The sequence below is a fragment of the Argiope bruennichi genome, chromosome X1 (assembly GCF_947563725.1).
Source record: "Argiope bruennichi chromosome X1, qqArgBrue1.1, whole genome shotgun sequence".
In the NCBI taxonomy this organism is placed as follows: domain Eukaryota; kingdom Metazoa; phylum Arthropoda; class Arachnida; order Araneae; family Araneidae; genus Argiope; species Argiope bruennichi.
In genome coordinates, this window is record NC_079162.1 from 72,700,861 (window position 1) to 72,709,732 (window position 8,872).

Genomic DNA, 8,872 nt, shown 5'->3' on the forward strand with positions numbered 1-8,872 from the left:
AACCTTAAATTTTCAGTGGTCGTGATATCTTTCGCGATATTTTTTGAATATCCCCATCCATTTGAACTTTTTTTATTTGTTGGACTAATCTTGCCAAATGTGTTTTGATTTAAAAAAAAAAAGAAACTGCTGGATCTGGTACTTAAATATTTTTAACTGAATAATAAAAAAAAAGTTTTACAATTTTTTCTTTCTTTTTTTTTTTTTTTTCTTTCGGGATTTGGGTTCTATTATTTTAGGATTTTCTTCTTTTTATAACTCTTATAGAAATTTTTTCCCCAATGAAATCTTTCTTTATATATAAAGTCTTGTCCTGAGCAACGCCCAGCATAAAGCCATTGAATTTAGGAGCATGAAATTCGGGAAGTTATTTTTTGGCATTAGTTGCACACTAAGAACGGATTTCTCAAACTTTTAATTCGAAATTTAATTAAAAAATAAATTCATAGCATCAAAGCATATTATCACATAAAAATTATTTTAACACCATTTAAATAGCTTTTGAATAGTAAAAATTTTGTTTGGTTGAATATAATTTTGTAAATATAATTTCTCAGAAATTAGTTATGGACACAGTTTATAAGAAAGATTTTTATTATAATGAATTTCAAAATTCTATTGCTTCTTCGAATCGTTAAATCACATTATTTTGCAACCTTTAAAATTGTAGCAAAAAAAAAAAAAATGCTTTCTTTGCTTTTATTTGAACTTAAATAATTTTAAATTTTTTATTGAATAAAAATTCATTTGATAAATTTTGAAGCCATGTGATATATTGTCTCGCGCTGGCTTCAAGAAAAATTTCTTTAAAAAATGCTTCAATTGGCATTCTTACTTTCTCGTATTCAAAATTGAGAGAAAATATTGCAATCGTTAAAAATTTCGAATTCGAGATTTTAATGAATCTTCTCGTTTTGTATCTCCTTGAGTTCGAAAACACATTTTCGGAAATTTTCTGTTTGTGACAAAAGATGACACAGAAACGCGAGCTAGATGGATGAAATTTCGTATACGGTCTTCACATTAGACTTGTAGATTTCGATCAAATTTTCAGCAACATCCGTTTAGAGAAAATCTGTTTATCTGTTCGAATATAAGTTAGCATGATAGCTACAAAACGAAGATAGATAATTAAAATTTGGTACACAGATTTAATATCTTATAAAAACATCTATTTTTTTATAGTTTACGTATTTGAAATTCTTGACGTACGGTAATATCCGAGTATTTTTGCGGTTAATTGACCCTTGAAGGGGAATTCTAATGATTACTGAGCGGCAAATTGAAATGATTTTCCCCCATGAAATCACCGTTTTTTATGAATCGTCACCAGGAAGAAAAGGTTTACTTGCTTGCTTTTCGAATGCGCTCTCCCTACCCACTGGTTCTTGTAAAATACATGTATATTTATAATCTTTGCTTTTGGGTTGCTCATTTCTTAGCATTTATTAAAGTTTAATTCAGGCAATAGTACTTTCTTCAAGTCAATACATGCTATGCATGCTTAGATTTTTTTATCTAGTGCCTGTGAGATTTATAAATCGAAGACTGAAATCATATTGAAGTTGTGTTCATTCCTTCATTAATCTTTTTTTCAAATAAGTTGATAACAGCAGGATATTAATTATTAGTATGTGAAAAAAAAAGCAGAGCAATTTAAGGAAAACGGAAATAAAAAATGACGCCTGTAATCCAATTTAAAGGGGAAAAAATTATGTTCTGTGATGAAATTTAGAAAAGGAAAAACAGAGACAGAAGAAATGAAGGTTATGTATATCCAAAGAAAAATGAAAGTTATTAGCGGGAATTACTTGAATAACACTGTAGCATATGAAATCTCTGATTTTGAGACTCCCCCGATTTTATTTTTTAAAAAGTAATTTTATTTAACGATTAGATTTTTGAGGCACTCTTTTTTAAAAATTATCTGAAAGTTTATTTAGGTTAATTTTTTTCAGTTTGGGCGAGGTCAAAAATATAAATAATTTTGTTTTTAAATATTAAGGAATCTGGAACAAAAAGGCTTTAAAAGAGTTTTCGAGATTGTTAATTTTTTCTGCGCAATTCTAACGGGGATCTCGATCCATGAAGAAATCTAGGTTTTTTGAAAAATTTCCAGATTTCCAAGGTGATTAAACGAATAATACAATGGACGGTGCAGTAAATAGCTGGAACTGAATGCCAGTGTCACGGTTCAAATAGTACTTAGTTGTTACATTGTCTGCTAAACGCAAATGTAATTATCTTACTCATACCTATTTGAAGCTGCAATTTGTACTGCGTGTCATTTTCTTGTCATCGAATAAACTGTCGACTGTCTAATTATAATTATTTGCTTTCTATTGAAAGAAAGTTGAACACGCAACCATGTGCTGTAAGTGACAGGCCATAGTTACTGAAATAATTTCTTTATGATAAATTTCCTAGTCGACTTCTTGAATTTGTCTTCAAACCATTTATAGTTCCACATTTCCTCATTCTATATGAGAGTGTGTGATTAAATTTTATATACTTTGTCTGCTAATTAATACACAGGGTGGTTATAATTAAACTTCCCCTATAAACAGCATCCATGCAACACAAACAGATTGCAACGAAATTTGATTTATAGACTATACGCGAGATGCGCTCACAGAATTTTGGAAAAAAAAAAAAAAAAAAGTTTCAAAATGTCTATCAGAGGGCGCCTTTTCCGGAAAAACATTAAATTTAACACAATAAACGACCGAAACGAAATACAGAAATACTATTAACAATCCAGAACAAGAATTATAAATAATAAAATGTAAAGCCGGGAAAAGTTGTCAGTTTTAGAAAAATGTCGAGATTTGCGTGCTTGCGAAGAAAAGGAAGCTTTATGCAAAACAGGTTAGGGTAAGAAACATTTGCAGTCATTGTCATGTTTTCTGTCGATGTTTCCGGCTGCAATGATGAAGGTGTCTTGTTGCGACGTTGAATGACTTGAAGAACTCCATAATGCTTCATGTGCGAAGCATCACAACTGATCCGTTATAATCTGCTGTTGAACACACAGGCCATCGACTTGAAATTTTGAAGGTGAATGAGGGTGGTAACGTGGAGCACCTTTTCCTACATCCTTCCTGGTCACAATTAACAACTGCTCCTCTTGTGCAATTTCGTCCTAATCTGTTCTTGTTTCTGAAACTGAACTGTTTTTCCCCCCTCAAGCAGGGTACTGTTATTTTTTCCTTACCTTTACTTAATGTGGTTCAATGACAAGGTGATCAGAAAGTAGTCAATAAATGTTAATATTGTTTCTGTATTCCATTTTGGTCGTTTATTGTGTTAAAATTAATGTTTTTCAAGAAAAAGCGCCCTCTGGGGGACATTTTGGAACTTTTTTTTCCCTTCCAAATTCCGTATGCGCATCTCGTGTATAGTCTATATACCACATTTCATTGCAATCCGTTCACCCGTTTGCGTTGTATGATGCTGTTTATAGGGGAAGTTTAGTTATAACCACCCTGTATTTTCGATGAATAAAAAAATTTTGTTACTGAAGAGAAAACGTGACGTGAAATTTTTGATGAATCTCGACGAATTGAGAATACGTCATTCAGTCTGTCTGTCTGTTTGTGAACACGATAAAGTAAAATCGCATCAAGATGATGAATAAAATTTGATATGCAATTTTTATATCGAACCTGACGATTTTTTAATCAAATTTTGAATGAAACCTTTCAGCATCAAGTCTGTTAGTCCATGTGTGTTTCTGAACACAGTTCAAAATCTCAGCGAAGTGGATAGAGTAAGCTTACATTGATGTATTAATGGAACTATAAATCTGCATCGAATTTTGGATCAAATCCGTTACAGGGCTGACTATGTCGACTTATCTCCAATGGTAGATTTTGACATTTTGCTACCCTAATCAATGCACATATATTGAGGCTCCACTTTTAAATTGGTTTCACATTTGAACACACATTTAATTTAGCATCAAATGAATGACTTATTTAAATTTTTACTTTCTACGAAGTATAGAGTAAGTATTGTAATCTTCAAAAATCTGAACTTGAGTTTTTGACGACTCTTTGAGTTTCATATCTCCCTGAGTTCGGAAAACGCATTTTTAGTATTATGTTTGTCTGTCTGTGCACACTGTAACTGAAAGACGCTTTGAGATAGATAAACTACGACCATGTTTGTAGATTTCTGCCAAATTTTGAATGAAATCTGTTCACAAGAAGTATGTTGGGCTCTTGGAGTATAATTGAACTCGATAAATACAACACACACACACGCAAAGGTGAATGAAATTTTGTACGCAGGTTAAACATCTAAAATATAGACACATACCAAATTTTAAACCAAATCTGTCGAATGGCTGATCGTTTATCAGTCTCTATTTTCGCATGCATATAAATGCAATGACTTATATAAATGAAATTCGGTATGTTATCTTGTGACTACAACTGTAGTTCCGAATCAGATTTTGGTGTCAATCGGCCGGCAAAAAGGCACCCAAAATATATATTCTATTTATAAATTCAGTAAAAATGCTAGATTCACGCTAAAGATCTATATTTTCTAACTATCGTTCACAAATCATATTTGTGGCCTTATCCAATTTTATGTAGAGGAAGGGGAATGAGATCTTTATAGGAGAGTATGCGAGAAAGATTCGGGGAGACCACTTCCACTGGTTTTATTTTACTAACTTATTGGAAATCCATATGCTTAATTATTATAACTCATGACTGCTCAGCATCGACGTTTCTACACACTATAATTTAAGTAAATGGTCGGTGTTTATAAAAACCGCAAGTGATTAAATAAATATAACGAAACTGATTGATTATATATAACTATAGGTTCCTGATGTTAATATTTTAGAATTTATAGAAATTGTGTGTTTTGTCAATTTATTTCTATGGCAACTAGGCAAATAACATCTTTTTGACAGACCTGCCTGCCTGCCCCCTGAGACCACTGTATAATCTATCTAGTCGGAAATTTGCCACTGCCTAAGTCTTCATACGTATGTGAATGTTATGCTCAAAAATGCAACAAACTAGAAAGATGAATTTTAGTACATTATTTTTCATCAAAACAGTATACCTACGTTTAATTTTGGACAACATCCATCAACTGATGAACTGTTTGTCACTTTATCTACCTGTATACATATGAACATAATAATTCAATAAACAATACAAATGAAATTTGGTAAATGTTCTTGAAGACAAAATGAAAGGTATGTGTCAAACTTCGTCCCCAATCGATCAACGGGAAAGAGACTAAAAGGCTTACTCGATTTCTTTACTTTATTACAAAGCTAGTACAATTAGTTTAATTATATTAACGTTTCGTTTTTTAAAGCAACACTAGGTCTATTTTGGGACCAATGTCGTAATTTTGAACAGTGGTCAGATGAAAATGACGACACCTGAGCTGGCAACCCCTCTCCAAACTTCCACACCACACCACACTAGCGGGGGGACGTTTGGTCCGGACGGATCTAATTTGCATCAGACCCGCTTACACGACGGTTCTTCGGTGGAATCGGGTCTCGAGCCTGAAACCCTCCGGTTCCGAAGCTGAGACCTTATCACCAGGCAAAGCTAGCACAAAACGTACTGTATTGTGTGAAAGACCGGGGAGAAAAACATTTTACTTTCTTCATTCGATGTGCAGTATTTAACAATAAAATAAAATAGATTTTCTTCCAATCGACTCTGTAGACTATGAGTTTCAATATCTTGCAATAGACGGATATTTTTTGAAATATTATTCAATCTTTGACAATTACAGATGTGTTTTACAAACGTAAACTATTGTTAAAGGTCAGATTTAAGAATGGTAACTGAACAAACACCATCCTTTTCTGGCTGTTTAAGATTTTTTAAAAACATTTTTTGAAGATTAAAAGATAACATGATAAAATTCATATCATATCATTAAGTCCAAGAAAATATCAGCATTCATAAACTTGGAAAACAAAATGATAGTATAACAAATTCTTGGTCTAAATCTATGCATCGAATTTCATCAAGCTTGTTAAAAACTTCAATTATTGACGATATTGTGATATTTTTCTTTTTGACGACACACCTTGAAATACAAAGAGATAAGTAAAATAATTTAATTGTCATTTTTAACTTGGTAACTCATTTCATCTATGAAACGATGCAAGTGATCAGAAGAAAAACAAATTTTTTGTAATGTATATTTTATCATTAAATGTGTACATTCTAATGATAAAATATACACATATATAACATCAAAAAACAATGTCGTGCTCTAAAATCACGTTAAAAAACTACGGACATGATGGATCATCATAAATCAGGTTATTTTAAACCTTGAACATAGTTTCTTATTCGATTTAAGACGAAATATTTTTAGTGGATCGGAGCCATGGTCATTAGAGAATAACCTTCATCTATGAAAATATGGCAGTGGTCTTCCCGAAACTTTCTCGCATGCTCTCCAATAAAAGTTACCCCTTTCCTTTCGTATAATCTCTCGTATCTCAGGTAAGGTCATAAATACCGTGTTAGGCATTATTGAAAGATAATTATGAAATATGAATCTTTAGCGAGAATCTAACAATTTTACCGAATTTATCGGGCGAATATGTATTCCGGAGACTTTTTTCCCCAGCCGGTTGTAACCAAAATTTGATATAGAACTACATTCATTGTTATTGCGATTATAACGATACATTGCGTTTACGTACATGCGAAATTCCAGACAGGCAGAAGATCAATCCTTTGAGACATTTAGTTCAAAATTTGATATAAATTTATATTTTAGATGCCAAGTCTGTGTACCAAATTTTATTTATCTTTTATTATCTTATTATTTCAATTTTACGTTTTGAAGCTATCGAGTTCGATTTGAACAAACATACTTCCTCTGAATGAATTTCGTTCAAAAGTTAATAGAAATCTACAAATTTAGTCTAAAATCCGTGTACCGCATTTCACACATTTAGCTCGAAGAGTTTGTTGCGACGCCAACGCCACCTTGTGAGTTTTTTGTAGCTATCGGCAGAGAGAGTTTCAATAAACAGTGTGTTGTGAGCGTTGAGTGAGAGAAAACATGGTCCGTCCGAGCCCGAGCGAAAAAAGCGTCGTGTGTGTTCTATGTGCGTAAGAACGATGGTTCTTTCCAAATGTAAAAAGTGCGAGTATAATCTAAACCGGAGGTTTATTCGTTGAAGAATTGTGTTTTTGAGTGATTACGAGTGCCAATCAAGAGTGCAGTGTCCAATTCAAGGTGAGAGCAGTTCCCTTGGTTCGTAGTTTCGTTTTTAAGCTAATATACTTGTAAAATGGCTTTGCTTAAAAATCTTAAAAAAGACGAGCTTGTGCTTGTCGCTGAAGAGTTAGGATTAGAGGTACCAGTGAATCCAAAAATTTTAGATTTAAGAAAAATAATTGAGAGTAGTGACGTTTTCAAAACAGATAAAGAATTTATTCAAAGTGTAATTAATTATGTTTTAGAAGAAAAGAAATCTAAAAAAGATAATGAAAAATCTAAAATTGAACAAGAAAAGTTAAAATTAGAACAAGAAAAACTTAAGTTAGAATTTGAAAAAGTTAAGCTAGAGCAGCTTAATAAAGAGCTTGAGCTAACAAATGCTAAGAGTAAAATGGCCCCTGAACAAGTAAAAAAGATAGATAACGAGTCTTTTAGTTTGGAAAGCTTAATTAAAAGTGTAAAAACTTTAACGATTCCTGTCCCTTCTAAAACAGAAGCATTCAATTTGTTCTTTCAATCAATAGAAAAGGCTTTCAAAACTAAAAATGTCGCAGAAGAATTTAAAGCCGAAATTTTATTAAATATTTTGGGAGAAAGAGTAGGAAATTTAATGGTTTACGTCAAAGAGGAGGAACTGGAAAATTATGAAAAGATTAAAGAGTTAGTGTTAAAGCAATTTCAGCCTACTCCTCAAGAGTGTCTGTATCAATTTCGAAAAGCTCAAAAATTAGCGACAGAAAACTATGTTCAATTTGCATCTAGAGTTGCCTCTATGTTTGAATACTATTGTCAATTGAGAAACGTAAGTGAATTTAATGATTTGTGCCAATTAATAGTATCAGATCAAATATTTAATTCCCTTGATCAGGAGTTAATGAGTTATATCAGCATTAAACAAGGGGAAGATTGGTACAAACCACAACATTTAGGTCGTGAGTTAGATTTGTTTGTATCCTCAAAAGGTTCGAATAAAAATGAGTCGAATTCAAGTTTTAAACAAAACAAATTCATTAAAAACAGATTCGAGAAAAAGTATCATAAAAATGTTACAAGTGTTTTTTTGTCCGATGTTAATGAGTCAAAGTGTTCATTCTGTTTTGAAAATCACACAATCCCCTTTTGCGCAAAATTTAAACAACTTCCTGTTGAAGAAAGAGTTGAGATAGTTAAAAAACAGCGCCTTTGCTTTCTTTGTTTAAAAGAAAAATGTTCAGCTATGAGATGTAAGGCAAAAACTTGTAAAGTATGCAACCGGAAGCATCATACTATTCTCCATTTCCCGAGACATAAAATAAATCATCAAAATGAAAGTGATTCGATTATTGCGCATCAAATAGAGACAGCCAATAGTGCAGGGTCATCGCTAAATGAGAATGCGAAAGTATTTCACCCCTCTTACCCCCCTGTCTCCTCAACTTTACAGACGCCAGATGGTGCGGGATATGCTCATAAGTCGGTATTCGCGATAAACAAAAATGAAAAGAGTAAAACAGTTTTTTTGAGCACTGTTAAATGTTTCATTCGAGATACGTTTGGTTTTTGGCAAGAAGTGAGATGTTTATTAGACGTCGGATCGATGACTCATCTTATGAGCAGGCAATGTGTAGATAAATTGGGATTGAAAAAAGAAAAAGTAAATATT